At 40.9% G+C, this 18,632-nt stretch overlaps 1 protein-coding gene across 1 annotated transcript in view; it reads right to left on the bottom strand.

Annotated features, from left to right (window-relative positions):
- IPO11 (importin 11) overlaps positions 1–18,632 on the bottom strand; it is a 350,536-nt gene that overhangs the window by 39,948 nt on the left and 291,956 nt on the right. The gene's annotated exons all lie outside the window — the stretch shown is intronic.

Here is an 18,632-nt window from a genome sequence, read left to right on the forward strand (position 1 = left end):
TGCTGGGGGGAGCAACTGGGCAGGGCTCATTTGCCAGCATGACTGAGCACTGTTATCGTGCTGTAAACAACGCTCCTAAGGACATAAGTAAAACTTAGTCCTTCTTTCTATGAGGTAAACGGTAATATAGAAGTTTGAAAGAGTAATTAAATGGGAATTAAAACAATTTCCCAATTAAAGCAAAAGCATGTTAAATTATATTGCTTATACTTTCCTTTTCATTTGCATTATTTCCTTCCTTCACCTTCATGATGACTATTCAGACTGCATCTTTCTTGGATTAATAATATTATTTTACAAGATTACACGGGTTCTTATGCCATTTCCATCACCATGGTATCTCAGTACTTAGTATGCAGTCATTTCTACAAAAATGATGAACTTCAAAATACACCTATCCTATAACATAGAATGAATCCTTTTCAGATAATCATAAAATTGTCACAGTAGTATATGAAGTTACTGTGCACAATTGTTATCAGTTCATTTAAATCAGACTTAAAATTGGGACAGCAACCAAAAACTCTCCACTTAATGCTCCAATAACAGTATCACTGGTAAGAAGTGAGAGGACGAGGGGGAAAGAAGGAACCCTTGCTTGCTTGGTTGCTCTCTCAGAAATTCGGTCCAAAGGCAGATTCTCTCCCTGTGGTTCATGCCTTCTTACCAGGTAATGGGAATCTTCTTATTACCTCCCAGAGTTGAAGCAGGAACCCAGGGGAGGTAAGTATTTTTGTTTTTATTTAGGACTACACTTACTGAAAATGTATTTATAAAAATAAAGTTATCACAGGATGTGATAATGCATATTACTGAATAGCTAGAAAAACTGTTTTACATCTCATAGATAGTAATAGAATTTTGCACACATTCCTGTCTTGCAACATCTCTTTATAGTTTTTGAAAGGGAGTTTCATTTTTTTGTCTAACATATTTTTGGATCAAGTCACCTTAATGTTATTGCCATAGCATAAATGAAAAACTTTTTGCTTTTTTTGCTGTCTACATTCCTAAACATAACAAGGGAGCTACAGTCCACCTGCATAAAAACTGGTCATTTAATGTATTTTTGCCTAATGCAATTATAAACAGTGACTATTTAATTTATTTTGTTTGTACTTACTTATCCTTTCTAGTGAAACGTGATGCATTATGATTCTACGATAATACATTTTTAGAAAGAATTATAAACAAAACAAAATGAATGTCTAAGAAATGTGAAGAAGAGAAAAATAGATGGAATGTATGAAAATAGGAACTAAACAAAGTAAAATCAGCAGTTCCAAGTTCACATGAAAATGAAGAAAATACTATGAAAATGATAAACAGCATAAACCTAAAAAGGACGGAATACAAAGACAGCAAGAGTAGATACATAATGCAAAACAGATTTGCGCACACACATGAAAAAACCATAGTGGACAATGTTTAACTCAATTTTAAAAAGCTGCACAGCATAGTGCAAAAATTATTACTGATCTGAACAAGCACATTCTGCAAAAAAAAAAAAAATCACAAAAGTCTAGAGTTATCTAGAAATGTAGTCTTAATTTTTATTCCAAATAATATTTAGTATTAATTATAAATATTTTGATTTTTCTCTTCACACAACACCATCTGTTCAATATAATGTGAAAATATGTAAACTATATATGAAGGAAATTAATTGAAGGAGGTAATTAATATGAAGTATTGCTTAAAGGATGCTTGCATATTTAATGTGATAGTACATTTTTCTGTTATCACTCGCAAGAATTTTGGCGTACTATTTCATGACAATGTTATAACAATATTATCCACTAATGGACTGTGCTGAAAGGGCCATGTTTTCCATCTACATGTAAATACAGATCAGTCTATTTATTTACAGTCTATTCATCAGTTGACTGAGCATGAATACTAAGAACAGTTTCTACATGTTTTCTGCTTGCCTTTAAGTAGTATCTATAAAAAGGTCCTTAAAATAGATTTTTGTGTAAGTTATAAATATTTTAATAATATTTTCTGATCCTAAAATAATAAAACAGACTTGGTGTCCACAATCAACCGTTTGATGGGTAAGTCTCATAACTGTAGAAAATGTACAATTTAAATACTGATACTCTGAAAGTATTAAAGAAGTGAGCAGAGAATGACAGGATTAAAATAAAAAGAATTTAAAATATGGAGAATAAGATGCTTTGGGAAATGCATGGTTTAAGCATCAGTGTAACTGATTTCCTAAATGCTGGGAAAATCATTTTAAGATAGCAAGCCTTAGAGTGGCAACTGTTTAGTGATGCCTACCATGGCAAGAGAGAGTCAAGAAATTAAGAACTGATCTAAATGTTATTAAAGTCAAAGGAAGTCTTTCCATTGACATCAAGTACTCTGGATAAGGTCTGCAGCTAAGTTTATGGGCTGGAATAGAAAAAGCAGGAATTACATACAATTACATACCTGCCTTAAAAATAGCACTTTTAACAATTTATTATATTAGTGCAGAGGCATCAAAGTCACCCTGTCAGCCAGGCTGGATCTGGACCTGGATCCCAGGGCTCCTCCCTTACTGGATCTAGACCCAGTGGTGGTGGGGCAAGAGGTGGCATGTTGGCACAGCTGCCAGACCCTTCGCTGAAAGCTTTCCCTAACAGGGCCCTTTTGCAGGCTCTGCTCCTTATTCACCCTACTCCCAAATTCCCAGGCTCATCAGGAGTCCTGCAGGCCAAAGGAAACAGCTTCTCAGGCTGAATCTGACCCATGGGCAGTGCTGTAGCAAGGAAGTCTGGTGCCTGGGGAAGTCTGCAGTGGCAGCCTGCCCTCATCCCACACACAGATCTGAGGTGCTCGCCCCCCCATGCTTGCCTAGAAGCGCATGCAGCAGTGGGAGTTGCCCTCCCCGTCCCAGCGCAACCCCCCCCCACCAAACAAGTGGCTTGTGGCTCTGTCCACCACCCTGCCCTGGGTGGGCAGCACCTGTCGGTGCCCCTTCATTTTGGCACCTGGGGCAGTCACCCCACTTGCCCCCTCCCTTGGTATGGCACCGCCCACGGGCAATATGCTTGTCACCCCTATACTGTGACTATGTTAAATATTGTTGTTAAAATTATTGTAAAATAGCTCATCCATTTAATTTCTTCAGCTTTTAAAGCTAGGACTTATTGAGTTTATACTAAAATTGAATCAATGAACTTCTTTAGTTACATATAGCAGCCAACCCAAGCAACTACCACACGAACAATTTACATTTAAAGATGAAGCCTAAAATAGATTTTATTGGAAATTGGAAGATGTGGGCTAGGTTGCACAACTTTTCTCACCGTCTACAAGAGTTGTAAAAGGGTTCAAGTTCAATAGCCTAATTTCCTTTTCAGTGATAACAGGTATTATTAAAAACTTACACACAGAAATGGCAGGATAAAGACAATCTATCTTTCTTCTATACACTGCATGTGGCACAAATCATTCCATGTGTTCATACTTGTGGCATAATCAAAGAAATCTTTCCAAAGCAGTAGGCTGTCATAAACAATGTTTTATGCCTTATTGTACTGAGAATGCACATTCAAAGAACATAAAATTACAGTGGATTAAAGTACTGTTCAATTTGTATCTGTTCTTGCTAGTTAAATCAGTATACACAATGAACAAGAAAGGTAACAGTGGAAGGAGAAAAAGATGTTTAGGCCCTCTGTCAGTGCCAAGAAATAATACTTAACACAGACAATCCCAACATAGCTTTATTGTCCAATCTGACTTTTATTTGTTGCTTTTCTTAATGAACTAAGCAAAAAATAGCAGCGATTTGTATACAAAACAACAGTGTAAAGTGGCTAGTATACAGTGGTAAGCACTGCTTTGCCTTGAACAGATTTTATGTGGTCACAAACCAGATTTTAACTTCTAACTAGAAGTTCAAAATAAGTATTCAGGAGATGAACCTGCCCATTAAAGCTTATTTAGGTTAAGATTCATAATGAAAATACCAAGGGGCAAGAGCAGATGAGTATAATATATTGGGGGGTCATGAATGCTGTCTGCTTTCTTAGGAATTGGAATGCATTAGGAATATTTGGGTGAGAATGGGAGAAAAGGAAATGTGAAATGAAAGATGTTAATCAGGAGATGAAATGGTATACTTCAAACAGAAAACCTGATTTATATATGCATTCCTCAAACTGTCAGATTAAGATTTTTTCCTATACAACTGCCATATTCCTTCTCAACCAAAGAAAAAAATTAACAGCGCATTAATACCTCATATATTAAGAAAATGTATCCTTCTCTGTATCACTGCTGCATACACCCTGGGGGCTTCCCAAGTACCTCCAGAGGTAAGCCCCAGTTGATAACCCCTGCAGTAGAGCATAAAGTGCTAAACAAGAACGCACTTCATTGTACATGTACAGATGTTCATTTCTATCAACAGGAATTTTGGAGAAAATCTTATCAGTAGAAAAACAACCTGGCAGCTGGAGTTCCCACAAATATTCCAGCTCTCCAGCCAGGGGGCTGTAGAGTGTTGTTCCCTGAGCCTGCCCCACATTTAAGAGAGAATTGCTGCTTCTCCCATGAACAGCTGATTGGCAGGGAGGGTGTGTGGGGGGAAGATGTAATTATCCTGTGCAGGGTCTCCACAGGGCTCCCTATAGCTCAAGCTCTTGGAGAAACGGAGGAAGAACAGAGGACTGTGTGATATCAGATGTTCTCCAACTCTGAGAAAAGTATACAGGCATTCAGGTTAGATTGGGAGAAAGGAAGTCTTCTTTATAGGTATCCAATCTAACTTCTTGTGGAAGAGCCAGGTTTCTTCTGCAAGTAATTTCTAGAACATCTGTACAGCTCTCTTTTTGCACTAGGAGAAAGGCTTTTCTCCCAGCAAAAACGGAACACCAGAAGAAAAACAGCAGGAAAGCTATCATGGAAAATTCTATAATCTAAATAGGTGAGAAAGACACAGGATGGAGGAAAAGCATAGCATATAAAGTGTTAATAGCGCGATGAAAGCAATCATAATGTTAGCTTCATGTTTTTGGGGGTGATTTAAATAGGAGGGGATAAGTTATTTCAAAAGAAAAGGGCAGAGAAAGGAAGGGAATGTAGGACAGGTAGACAGGAAATGGGAAAAAGGGGTGATAGTAGAGATGCACCAATACATCGATCCATATTGTATCAGCACTGATATAAGGAAAATTGACATTATCGGCAATTGGCCTTTTTTGGCCGATGTGGCCAATAAACATCACAGATAAATTCCGGGTGCATGTGTGCAGCCGCAGCATGCAGGTAGCCAGGAGTGCAGTCCAGCAGCTTGGAGAGCAGTGTCTGGCCAGTATATCTGTGGGGGGGAAAGGGTATGTGGGGGGGGGGCTGAAAGAGGCCCCCACAGTGAAGGAGGGAATGGGGCTGGGGCACCTGGGTTGGGGTGCAGGACAGAGCTGTGGGCAGCTCGTCCAGGGGCATGTCTCTCGCCTGAGGGAGGCATGGGGGGCATGTGTCCCCTGAGTTTGTACACAGGCACGAGGCTAGGCTGCCCACTGCAACCTCTTCCCAACAGCAGGAACTGGGCCAGGGCTGTGCTCAGGATGGGAGGGGTGGGTGGCGGCAGCAGTGCTGGGAGCTGGGCTATGGGGTGCCTACAGTGAATTTTGGAGTGGCTGTAACACTCCTCCCAGCACCGCCTGCCCTGGCCCTGTCTGCCAGAAAGAGGCTGCAGTGGGCATCCCACCTTTGCCTCGTGCACAAACCTGGGGGGCACATACTCCCTATGCCTCCCCCAGGGTGTGTGCAGTGTGGGGAGCCACTTGCCCCATCCCATCTCTGTGCTCCCTGGACGAACTGGCTGAGGCTCTGTCCTGTGCCCCATCCCACCTGGCCAGAACCTCCCCCAGCCACATTTCTGCCCTCACCATGGGGGCTTTTATCTGGCCCCAATGGCCCTTCCCTCCCCCATGCCCTTTCCCCCCCACAGACTTACCAGCTGGACACTGCTCTCCAAGCAGCTGGGATGTACATCAGCAATCAAATCAGTATTGGCTGATATGGCTAGTTAAAAATCAGCCATTGGTAATAGCTAAAAATTCTTTATCAGTGCACCCCTAGGTGACAGCGCTGAAGAAAATGACCATTCAGCAGAGGGAAGGGAAAGTCCAGTTAAAACTGTAGGAAGTTCAATGTCTAAAGGTCCCTGCTCTCACTGTTGCTTCCACAAGGTGGGCAGGAAGTGTACACATTTACTCTGTTCAATTTCTCTAGACTGGGGTAGGTCATCTGAGGTAGGGGGAGAGAATATAAATACTGAAACAGCAACAAAAAATGGTATGCATTTGTCATAAGTTGTTGCCATCATTTTGGAAGGAAGGAAGGGTCTACTTATTCTCACTGAAACTGAAAAGAATACTGTACAACACAATGGGAACATCTGAAGCCCAGGTTCTGTGGCTACTGATAAAAAGAGTTGGTGTGACAGAGGCCAGGGGTCTAAAGCAGGGTTTGGAGCAGAGGGCTGCTTTAACCGAGCTTAGCTCTGAGAATGGGCTGCTTCTAATCCAGCCTGTACTGCTGCAGTCACAGTAACCTCTCCCTCCCTAGCAGAGGTGCAGTGGCAAATTCTTCCTGCAACGCAGCTGCCATATGGGTGAAGACCCCCATCACCAAAACCCCCTGGCTTCACAGACCAGATGAAACGGCTCTGTAGGCCACAGTTTGCTGACCCCTGCATTCTCTTTGTTCTGGAAAGATGCTGATGGACTTAAAAGGTCCGAACCAAAGTTCATTAACGGGGATATTGCATCTTCTGAATAACAAGCTAGTCTTTTTAGGGTGTCACAAGCCCTTTTTTAATAAAATAAAAACAACTGAAATAACAATATAAAATTGAACATTTACAAACACATTTATTATTACCAATTTTCAAAACAAGGAGGGGGCTGTTATACCATTTGGGATGTTTGCCAACTTCTTTTGTTCTTCTGTTTAATTAGATGGCTCTTTTATATGCCACAGTTTCCCTCATCTTTTACCCTAGAACAGATTCTTAATCCTGAACAGTATGGTTCCACCTATTTGGGAAAAAAGCAATAATTCTGCAAGGCTTGCAACAATATCATCACACCATTTATCTCTAGCCTGGACAAAAAATACCCTGATTCTTCTTCCAAAGTGGGGGAAGGACATGACTCCATCCAAAGGAAATGGTTGTTAATGATGTTAAGGGAGCTAAAATCCTACTGGTTACCAATGATATGGAAATTTATAGTCTGCACGATTTTCTTTCAGAAGAAGAGAACAACAGAAAGAGTAGAAATTCTTATTTGTCAGAAATAGGAAGACACTGAGAGAATCAGTGGGTCTACTGAACTACCACAGAGTTAAAGGACTGATTAATGAGAATAATAACATGGAAAAAATGGTACATGATTTCTTTGCAGCAATACTTTTTGCAAAGGATTTCGAAAATACTTTTCTTTTGAGCAATAAAGATCAAACAGAGCTAAAGATTAATGTGTCAAACAAGGGGGAAATGTGGCAGGCTTCACGCTCTCAGAAGGGGATACCATCTCTGAAATTTGCATCCGAATCAGGCAACAAATGACAACATTTTAGGTATTTTCATGATTCCCCATTATAGCCTATGGGCGAAATGTCAAAACGAGTCAAAAGATCAAAACAGTTTTGACAAAACAAAATAGGACAGTGCTTTGAAATGAAACAGCCCCTTTGAAATGGCAAAATGGACATCAAAACAAAACAATGGTGTTTCGCACAGCCCTACTGATCAGGCAGCATGGATTTTCTAGGAACAAACAGTGCCAAACATAACTGATCTCTTTAAATAAAGTAACTAGTTGGGTGGTTGGGTGAAGGGAATGAAGTGGAGATAACGTACTTAGATTTCAACAAAACTTTTGATAAAGTCCCACAGACTTTCACATAAAGAAATGAGACAAATGTGTGCTAGACCAGTGGGACATCAGACATAAATTAGCCCTGCACCCTCCCTGAGCGCTATTCTGATCTGCAGTCCTGTTTTTTTGCCCTATATGCTTCTGTACTGTCTGTCCTCTCTCCAGTCTGGTATGTGCCACAAACACAGGCTGCCTGTGCCACTTGTGGCACTGAACAGTACTTTTACAAGGTGGATAGACAATTGGCTTAATAGCCATAGGTTATTAAAATGGATCCATGTTGGAATGTCAGTTTTCAAGTCGAGTCCCACAAGGGTCTGACGCTGCTCAAAAGGTTTAGTTGGATGCTATCAGGGAAGAAGGGTTTCTTGAGCAAATTTTGCCAATGACATGTCACTGGGAAGGCCTGCTGCGATCTTTTCTGTTCTCTGAAAGTACCCTCCCTTCCCTCCCTCTGAAATTTCTGGAACAGAGCAGGAGCCCTGACACCTTCCCAATCTGAGATCCTGGCCTTTGAGTCCCTTACCCTCTCTAGTTCTCCATGACCCTGACTCAAGGAGCTGGCTACCAGTCCTGCTCTTGAGAGAGGGACTTTATCTCTTGCTGAACAGACCCACAATTCTAAGCAGCAAAGCAGACAGCTCCTTTTTATTAAAGGCATTGACTGGGGAAAAGGCCAACCAGTCAGAGAGTCTCTGCACCTCTCCGGTCCATTGGTCCCTAGTCCAGACCACACAGATCTGCACACTCCATAGATACTCAGCTGCTCTCTTTTTAGTTTATATCATTCCAAACCCCTCAAAGCTGCTCTACTGGTCTGTGTTCAGACTGTCCCACCCAGGAGCTGATACCTTCATCATCCAGCCTGCTCACCTACTATGCTTATCTTATTCAACTTTCCTGGACCTGCACCAGCAATCCCCATTTTGTTCCCGTGTTAACAAAGCTACTCAAGTCCTTGTTGTTGTCTTGTCCTGCATGCAGGTAACCTTGGCTTCACCCATTCTTTCTCCCCATGTAAGTTAGCTAGGGGGAAACTGAGGCATACAACATTATTAAAAAATGAATGTGTAAAAAATGAACACAGTTAACACAGAAAAATTACAATGAACGTTACAGACCCGCACACCTGCAAACAACTGGAGCAGAAATCAGAATCAGGATCATCTGTATCTAAGATCCTAGACGAGGGTTTGTCTAGCCAATTCTTAAAACTGCACAGAATGTCAGGCAAAGAGCCCAAGAATGTCAAAAATGCAAATGCAAAGTAAATGATTTAGAAATATGTACTAATAACAAGAAATATGGTTGCCTAATCAGTATAACACGAATGTAACTGGAAGAAAGGAAAGCAAAAGCTGTTGGTGAAGTATGCAAACACTACTGTTAAGAGTATTAGATGGGAAAAAGCAATAAAGAAAATTGATTAAATATCACTAGGCAAAACAAATCATGCCAATCCACATAGTAGTACTGTGAAAATTTTGTAAGAAATGTGAAATGATAGTGGCAATTAAGGGGATATTAAAATATTAAAATAATAATAAACAAACAGGAAGTGTAAAAGGAAGACAAATATTAGGATCAAGCATATGAAAAAATCTTTTGGGTAATCTTTGTTTCAGAACCTTGCACAGAGGTATTTTCCCCTTCATTTTACCATGGCTTTCCCATAACAGTACTATTTTTCTTTAAAAATCCTTTTCAGTGATTAGGAAAGGTGTTGAGGCAGAAGAAATACATTTATTCTCTTGGCTCAAGCAATCAAAGCTCAGTAAATTACTCACTTTTTAAAACATTAAGAGTATAATCTAGGAGTTTAGAAGAGATTAAATTGATTTTTTAAATTTCTAATATATTCACATTTCATATACATGTTGCTGCTTAAATTAAGAAAGTTTGGAGCTGTTGTCCTGCAGGAACATCTAAAATAAATGGGAGAGAGGGGAAGGAAAAGCTCTTGGTAACTTTATCTGAGTCAAATAAGGCTAGCTGAGAGAATAATATAATTTGTTAACTAGCTTTCATTTTAATAATATGATTATGAAAACTCTTCTTTCAATGATGTGTTCGTGTAGAACGGGGAGGGCAATTATTTGGGCGGAGGGCCACTTACTGAGTTTTGGCAAGCTGTCAAGGGCCACATGGGTAGCCCCGCCCCTTGGCAGGTACCCCACCCCCAGTTGCCATCTTGTGACCAGAAGTCCCACCCCCTAGCCCCTGACGTTTGCCACCAGAAGTCCCTCTCCTTGCCCCCAGAAATACTCCTTTCAGCGAGGCATTCTGCCATCTCAGAACCGGAAAAATACCAAATTATATTCTAAAAAGTGAACATCTACAACATTCATCAACTTGATTTAAAAAATATTATTGTCCTGATTTACATACATTGGCGTAGTGTATGCAGAGGTGACTGTGCAATAGCATAAAATGAATCTTATTCTTATATATTGTGGGGGCGGTTATAGGTTTGTGGGGGCTGTGGGTGTGTGGGTAGGTATGGAGGGAGGGTGCCTGGGGTTTGTAGTATGGCAGTGCGAGGGGAGGTGTAGGTGCATTTGGATGGAGGCGGGGTGTGGGACTCACTCTATGAACACACACACACACACACACACACACTCTCTCTCTCTCTCTCTCTCTCTCTCTGCCCTATGCCTGCAGACAACACACGTACTCTGCCCATGCCTGCTGACGCACGTGTGTACACACATACACACCCCTACCAGCTCAGTCCCATGCTCTGCGGTCTGGGAATGCAGCTGGGAGCCACAGCCACTTGGTGCTGGAGCATGGCCGGAGCAGGAAAGCAGGCTGGGGGTGGGCAGGGCTGGGCTGCTCAAGCCTGCAAGCCTGCTTAGGGCTCCCTCTGGGTCCTACTGCCCCCATCTCCAGCCAGCTTTGACAGGGAGCAGGGGCAAATCAATATTAATCTACTAAATTTTTTTAGGGACTCCGCAGGCCAGACAGAATAGCCTGGCAGGACAGATGCAGCCTGCACAACATATTTTGCCCACCCCTGGTGTAGAAGATTTCAGGACTTACTGACACGCCTTTTAAAAATAAGTCCATCCCTTGCCAAAAATGTAATACGCAGATTGTGCTGAAAATTCCACACCTGTTTTAAAAACTGTAGCTATAATTTATGCATTAAACTAATGTGTACACTACTGTTCTCATTCTAAGACACTGAAAAATAGGTTACAATTGACAGTTCTTACAATCTAACTGTTCTTTAAATATTAAATAGGGTCCTTTATTTTATAAATTACTTTAATTTTGTTTTGATAATGTATACATAATTTTTTTCTTGATATTATCTGAACTGTTAAAGTTTAACAGTTCCTATTATGCTCTGCTCATTGTTAGCACCTGAAAATATTAGAAGTAATGACAAGAATGAAAAAAACTTAGAGATGAGCAATTTCCTGTGTGTGGATGAGCTCCCTATTGGTGGAGTCATCTGGGTTCAGAGGCAGTTCAGGACACAGTGGCAATGAGGTCTTATACCTGCTGGCCTTTTTTAAAGCTACAGTAAAAAAATCTTTTTAGTAGATTAAACACACTAGGTACAGGAAGAAAACAGCAACCTTATGTGTGTTGGCTTCACATCGAAAGATGAGACGTATAGGGTAAAAGAGCAAAATGTAAAAATTGATAAATTCACTAGAAGAGGAGCAGAATAACATGAGAACATTTAAGAGGGTAATTTGAAACTAATGTTTCCAATATTTGACAATATCACTTATTTATGTGTTTGTTACTGTGGTAATAAATTTAACCAGGCTCCTAACTTGACTAAGAAAACAGACAGAGACCAGAGGTGCTAATACTGCTCATTTCAGTAAATGTTCCGAGATAAGGAATCCTGCATGCCTTGTTTTGTCTTGATATACTACCCTGTGTACAGATGTTAGTTTATTTTTCTCTCCGAGAAACCAGAAACTGATAACCATTCCTATAAGCACAATGTTTCTCTTTTCTTTAAGTAAACTGCCTGTATGTCTGTGTGTGTGTCAGATCAGTGATTTACTCTCCAAGGTCATTTTTTTTTTTCCTCTTTCTGTCCTGAGTATAAGTGTGCCTGTAAACTTATAGAGTTTGAGAAATCCTTTGAAACAGACAAGGGGTGATTCCCCTTGCTATATGGAATTCTCCCTGTGATCACAGTAGAGCCCTAAATAAAGGCTGGCTCTGTCAGTTCTGATTCAACCATAACGCAAAGTTTGATTTCTTCCACACTACCAATTAAGCATCCTTGCAGCTCTTATTCTCAATTATTACACAGGACAGACTTAAAAAATCATTGATTAAAACCTGTTTTCAAACACCACTACCTCGAGTCATAATGAAACTTTACATTTTAATTTGGTGTTCTGAAGTCCTATTCTATTACTATGCATGAAAAGCACTAATGAAAATTTGACACCTTCCCAAACCCCTAAAATATGTATCAGGCATGTCTCAAGTTAAATAACAAACATGAATGTCTCTTTTAGCAAAAAGAAAAAAGAAGAACAAAACAGTATGTACTGCAACTGCACAGATGGTTCTCAATTTATAACTACTTTACAATAATAAATTCAAAATAGCAAAAAGGATAATATTAACTTTAATTTATACGGTCTAGAGATCGATAGGAATAACTCCATTACCTAAAGGAAGTATTAGTTTTGGAAAGCATGGATTATATTCGAGTAAAATACAAATAAGTGGATAGACACAGAAACATTATTTGCTTGGACAGCTTGTCTATATAATTTTATTAGCTGTCAAGCTGAAAACACATATTGATCATTGAACCTTCACAGGATCTTTAAAAGAATTGACTACATGATGTCAAAAGCTGCAACCATTTTATCACTTATCTTTCCTCCTTACATTTTGATCAGCTGTGCCAAAAATACACTGAGGAGTAACTAAAATCATTATGTGAGATATCAAAATGCATTCCTGTAAAGAAAAAAAAGTAACTGTAATAGATTACTAATATCAATGAAATGAAGAAATGATGGCTGAAGAGTGCTGTTTCTGTACAACAACGTACTTTGTGATAGGCCTGTGCAAAGTGGCTAGTATTCGCTTCAGATTCGGATTCAGACGATTTGGGGGTCAGTGATTCAATTTGGTGACTCGAATCACTGTTCCAAATCAATTTGGCCAATTCTGATTTGGAGATTTGGCTGCTGCCAAAATCAGCCAAATCTCTGAATCAAACAGGCCCCATCACTTGCCTGCTCTCCCAGCCACGTCAATGGTTACCCACCCAGCCCCAGTCTCCCAGCTTTAAAAAAGCCCCTTATTAACTGACTGCTGCCAGGTGTGTGGGTGATCCCTGCTGCCCCCCACTGCCCTGAGCTGTATGGGGGGCTTCCCCCCCCCCTTTTTTTTTTTTTAAAGAACAAAGCTCCACACTCACCGGCTGCTGCAGCAGCCATTGAGGCCTCTGGGGGCTCATGGTAGAGCCCCCCATGCAGCATGAGGCAGTGGGGGGTTGCAGTGGGGATCGCACCCCCACCTGACAGTAGCTGGTGAGTTGGGGCTTTTCTTTTTTCTTTTTAAAAAACTGGGAGCTGGGGCCAGGTGGGGGTCAGGAGGCGCTCAGGGGGGTTGGAGGATGAATGTAGAAACTTAACTGATATACTTAACAGTTCACTTCATTATCAGTTCAATCTATGCAGCTTAGAGAAACCTGCAAACATTGAATCAAGTCAACCTCTAGCTTTTTGACTGTCTGCATTTACCCGAGAAGATCAGTTTCCCATATTATTGGACTAACTACTGATAATGAAGACAAATTTGCTTTATTTTATGCTTAATCACATCAGTTCATTTTTGCTTCAATAGAAAGATACACTAAACAGCAAGGATGATTTGACTAAATATTTTGTGATTTTATTTCAATTTTTAAAGTACTAAGAATGATCAATTATATTTGTATACTGAAAGGAAGGTAAAGTTCATTTTCTTTTGCTAGGACAGGGGTTTTCAACTGGGGGTATGTGTGCCCCTGGGGGCACTTTGGAAGGCCCCAGGGAGTATGTGGTAGTGGCACGGAGAAGCAGGTGGCACTTCTGGCTTTCCTGATGCATGCAGGACCCCTCCCTCCTCCCTCCCCCCGGTCAACTAGCTGCCAGGGCACTCCCCGCTTCTCAACCAGCCGCTGGGGGTACCCTGACCAAAAAAGGTTGAAAACCACTGTGCTAGGGTAATGAGAATTCCATCAAACTGATCAAGTCTTGGAATATTAAATAGAAAATATCCACAATTTTGATAATCCCAAATTCTGCTTATGCTGTCACAAATATTATATCCCATTGGAAACATTATTTTGCTGTACGTATTGCATTGTAAATTAATCTAAGAAAATAAAAATACAGTCATAAGGCTTTTATAATTGATACTGTACCAATATTCTTGCTAATTCTTGCATAATAATGATAAATCTTTACTGATATTTAACGTATTTTATTATAGACAAAAATGCCTAAAAAAGAAACAGTCACTTTTCAACAGGATGGCTATAACTGAGAAGCCAAAAAAACCCCAACCAAACAAAAAAACATGGTTAAAAATTCTGTTAACAAATTTTCAGATTATTCATTGCAAAACAATTTGGAAAAAAGTTGACAATATGCCAACACAGAAAAGGATTCTTTTATTTTTTTAAAGCATATTAGTTATTTACAATCATCAGAAAATGGCAATGTGCAACTTTCTTTAGGTTAAACTTCACTATTGATAAAATTAACCGAATAATTTAATGCAGGAACATGCATGAGTAAGTATATTACTCATCCTAATCTTCAGACTTGCATTAAGATTAGAGACAAATCAATATTATCTTCGTGATCACTGCAGTTCACATAAGTAGTTATGAGCAAACAACAATTTTTGCTATGTACATTTCTTAGTAACCTTTAAGAAAAAACTAAGAAACAATATAAAAACAAAATTAACAAATATGCTTAGTATTTCTAATGAAAAGACAGTGCAACTCAGAGATCCTCAACCAGAGTCCTACAACACCATGAGGTGCCTTGAGATCTGTTCGAGGGTACCACAGGATGCCATGCAACGTTAGCATTATTAGGTGTGCAAACATGATTCACAAGATAAACCCAGAGGCTGTATCCAGATGAGTGCGGCCATGCAGTATGTGGAACCAGATACATATTCGTGGCACCACATACTGCGCATTCAACTGTTGCCCATGCTGCAAGAGAGCAGTGCGGGGGTTGCGGGGGGAGAAGGGAAAGGGAGAAGAGGTTAATCCTGGATACCCAGGGGTCAAAAAACCCCCACACAGTGACGTGGCTCATGTGGCAGTGTGCACTGCTCAAAACCGGAGCCTGGCCAGCCAGAACCACAGTCCAGGTGCCGGCCAGGCTCTGATCAGCAGTATTGTCAGTGCTGCAGCCCCAGTGCTGGCCCCAGCCTCCCCTGCCCCACCTGAGGTAACGTGCCACATGCCACAGGCTGCATGGCACAGGCATTCCCCAGGGACAACTAGTGATGGCACAAGGTGTCCCGCTGCTAGTTGTTCCCAGGGAACCAAACATCCACACTTGTGTGGACCTGGCCAGAGATTTCAAATAGAAATCCACAGCATTAAAAACAATATGACTTGTCATGATCTGAGTTATTTACAATTACACTAGAAAAACTGCTCTATTATTTTTCCATAGTTAAAAAAAAAAAAAATGAAAACTAAGAGCTGGCATTTTCCAAGGGATGCCCTGACTTTAATGAGGGGTGCCTCAAATCTAAAAAAGGTTGAGAACCACTGCTTAAAGACTGGAAAATAATGAAAACAGGATCCACTCCCTTGAAAGTTTATGGTCTATATACCCAAAAAACTTTCTGATGTCAAAGCTATGGCAGATTCCTTGATTAGAACTAGGAACACCACTCAGCATAATGCACCCTGGTTTGTTTGAAAAGGGCACAGTATCTCCAGCAAAAAAATGGGATGAATATGAGATTTAAGTGTTATGGGAGATCACAGGATGCTATCAATAACCACAGGAATGCCTTTTCTTTTGAAGCGATCACTGCCTAAAATCCACTTTTAGGATGAGAAACGACAAATCTATCAGCTGTCGGGAAATGCTGACACTATACATGAGATATATATGTGAATCCATCCCATATTTATTGAACCTTGTATGAAATTTATTTCAAAGACCCAAAACATACAAGAGCAAGGAGGTAGGCCTCAGCCTTTGACAAAGGCCTTCTGTAGAAAAACTTAAGCAGGAATTCTAAAAACAAGTCTTAGAATAAAACCTCTCCTACTGGCCAGACCACAAAATGCATTACACATACCCAAACCCAAGGCTTCCCTTGACTTGTGTGTTAGAAACCTCTTTCTTTGGGGCAGCATGGTCTGGGTTATCTTTGAGAGGATGCAAAATCCTACAGACGATATCATGATTCTAAGATTTTGGTACATGGGGCTAAGGGCACCAATGATTTCAGAGAAAGATATTTTCACTCCTTAAGGCTAGGGACAGAAGTAACACTTAAACTGGTTTAGGTGATCAGAAACTGGTTTAAACCTGTAACAGAACATAATTTTAGTGCACATAAACCAGTTTCAAAATGGCCAAAACCATTTTGAGATTAACGTGGTTGAATGTAGTATCAGACTTAACCAACTGAGGTCAAACTGTTTATGGAACTTGTGTCCCAGACCCCCTCCTGGTTTAAGTTAAATCAGAGTCCTGCAGCATCCCAGCATGCTCTGCAGCCCTAGGCTGAGCTGGGCTCTGCTGTCTGTTCCAGCCAAGCACGGTTGGCCCCATTCCTCTTCTCCCTAGCTGGAGCACCATCACTGCTTTGGCTGGCTGAGAAAGGGGTGGGGGTGGGAAACCCTGCTCTGGAGTGCTGCTGGGTCTGCATGGCAAGGGAGGGGAAGGAGGTGGCACAGGTACTGATAGGCTTCATTCATGCACCCAGGGCTGCAGCAGCCAGATGCCAGTAGCCTAAGGGGAAGGGGGGGATTTAGTCCCCCCATTGCAGGCAGCATGAGCACTGACATGGCACCCTGGGCTGAGTCCCTCTGAGGAGCAGCCAGCTGGCTGTGGGGAGGGGATGGAGAGGAGGGCTGTGACCTGGCTGCAGAGGGGGAACCGGGGCTAGAGTCCACTGCTGCCTCCCGCTGCGACAACGTGGCCTGAGCTGGGGCAGGGGTCTGGGCCTGCCAGCTCCCTTCCCATCAGGCTACTGGCATCTGGCTGCCATGGCCCCGAGCGCAGGACCAGAGCCTACTGGTGCCCATGCCACTCCCCCATGCACTGTGGGATTAAACCCCCACTTCCCCTTATGCGACTGGGATCTGGCCCTGCTCCCACTCCTCCTGCCAGCCTGAGGCTGGAGGACTCCTGATGGGAGCTGATTCCTTCCTCCCCCTCCAGGCAGACCCTGGCTGGGGTCCCTGCAGGCCAGGGCAGAGGTTTAAATCTCTCCCCAATCATACTCAGACCTGCTCAGCCCTGGCCACACCCTTTCCCTCCAGCCGAGGGCTACTCTAGTATCCCCTGGCTTCTGGCCTGAGCCCCTGCAGGCATGTGCCTGCATTTCCAGAGTCAAAAGTGAATGTCTGTTGACTTGCAAATTGGTTCAATCTATGCAGGTTAAACTAATCTGCAAAGATTGAATCAATTCAGGCTCCAGCTTTTTGAATGTCTGTTCCTAGCCTAAGCGTGCATTAGCAGGTCTACATATCAAGTTTATCTGAGCTAATCAGGGCAAAGAGAATTAAATCTGATGGGCAGCCTCTTTTAAGACCTTCAATGTGAACAAAAAGGGAGGAAATATGTAAACCAGAGAAATTCTCTCTGCATTGTCGAAATGTGGCCTGAGATACCACTGTAGGGCTGAGTACCAGCTGCCAAAAAAAGAAATTATTTGACATTGAACTTCACTGAGAACAAGTCTCCAAAATTGTTTTAAATCCTTCATGTTTACTGAACTGTTTATTTCTTTTATCAGAAAAAAAAAATGACTATTTATAAATGTATGTGCCCGCAGGGCTTGTGATAAATCAGATCATTTAAAATATTTTAATGAACTTGGAAAAAAATCAACATTTTGAATTAAAATTACTAAACTAAAACAAATGAATGGGATTAACTTTAATTAGGAATACTTCAGGTTTAATGAAAAGTGGATTTAGATGATTAATACAGCATGAACTGACCTAAAACACAAACTGGCTCCACTGAGTAGCAGCATATAGGTTAAGAAAACTATAATGGTATAAGGAAAATAGCAAAACCTGTTTAAGATGTAAAGTTTCAGTCAATGGAAGAATGAAGTATGAATTAAACAAATTCTTGGAGGTATACATTGATACTTTTGCTCTACAACATTGAGAACATTTGAATTTTTCCTGCAAGTATTTTATATTAATACTATTCTCTTTCTGCAAAAAAGACTGATTGGAAAAATCTTAGCAATTTCTTTCTTTGAGATAAAAACAAAAAACATAAGATATTTCAGGGGATTTTCCTCCTCTCTTCCTCCACCATCACCTCAGTGCTCAGAAGTCAGTTACCTATTTTTGAAAAATGTTCCACACAAACCAATAAATCATCAGATATTACAGTAGCATACTTTATGTAATATAATGAAACATACTGTTTTCAAAAGAAATAAGAAAAAACTGAATATTTGGAATGCCACATATTTTACTCTCTCCTTAAATATTCTGAGTTACCTTTGTTATAAAAGTTTTAGAATTAT

Source organism: Gavialis gangeticus, unplaced genomic scaffold (assembly GCF_001723915.1).
Source record: "Gavialis gangeticus isolate Ggan-Ray unplaced genomic scaffold, GavGan_comp1, whole genome shotgun sequence".
Lineage (NCBI taxonomy): Eukaryota > Metazoa > Chordata > Crocodylia > Gavialidae > Gavialis > Gavialis gangeticus.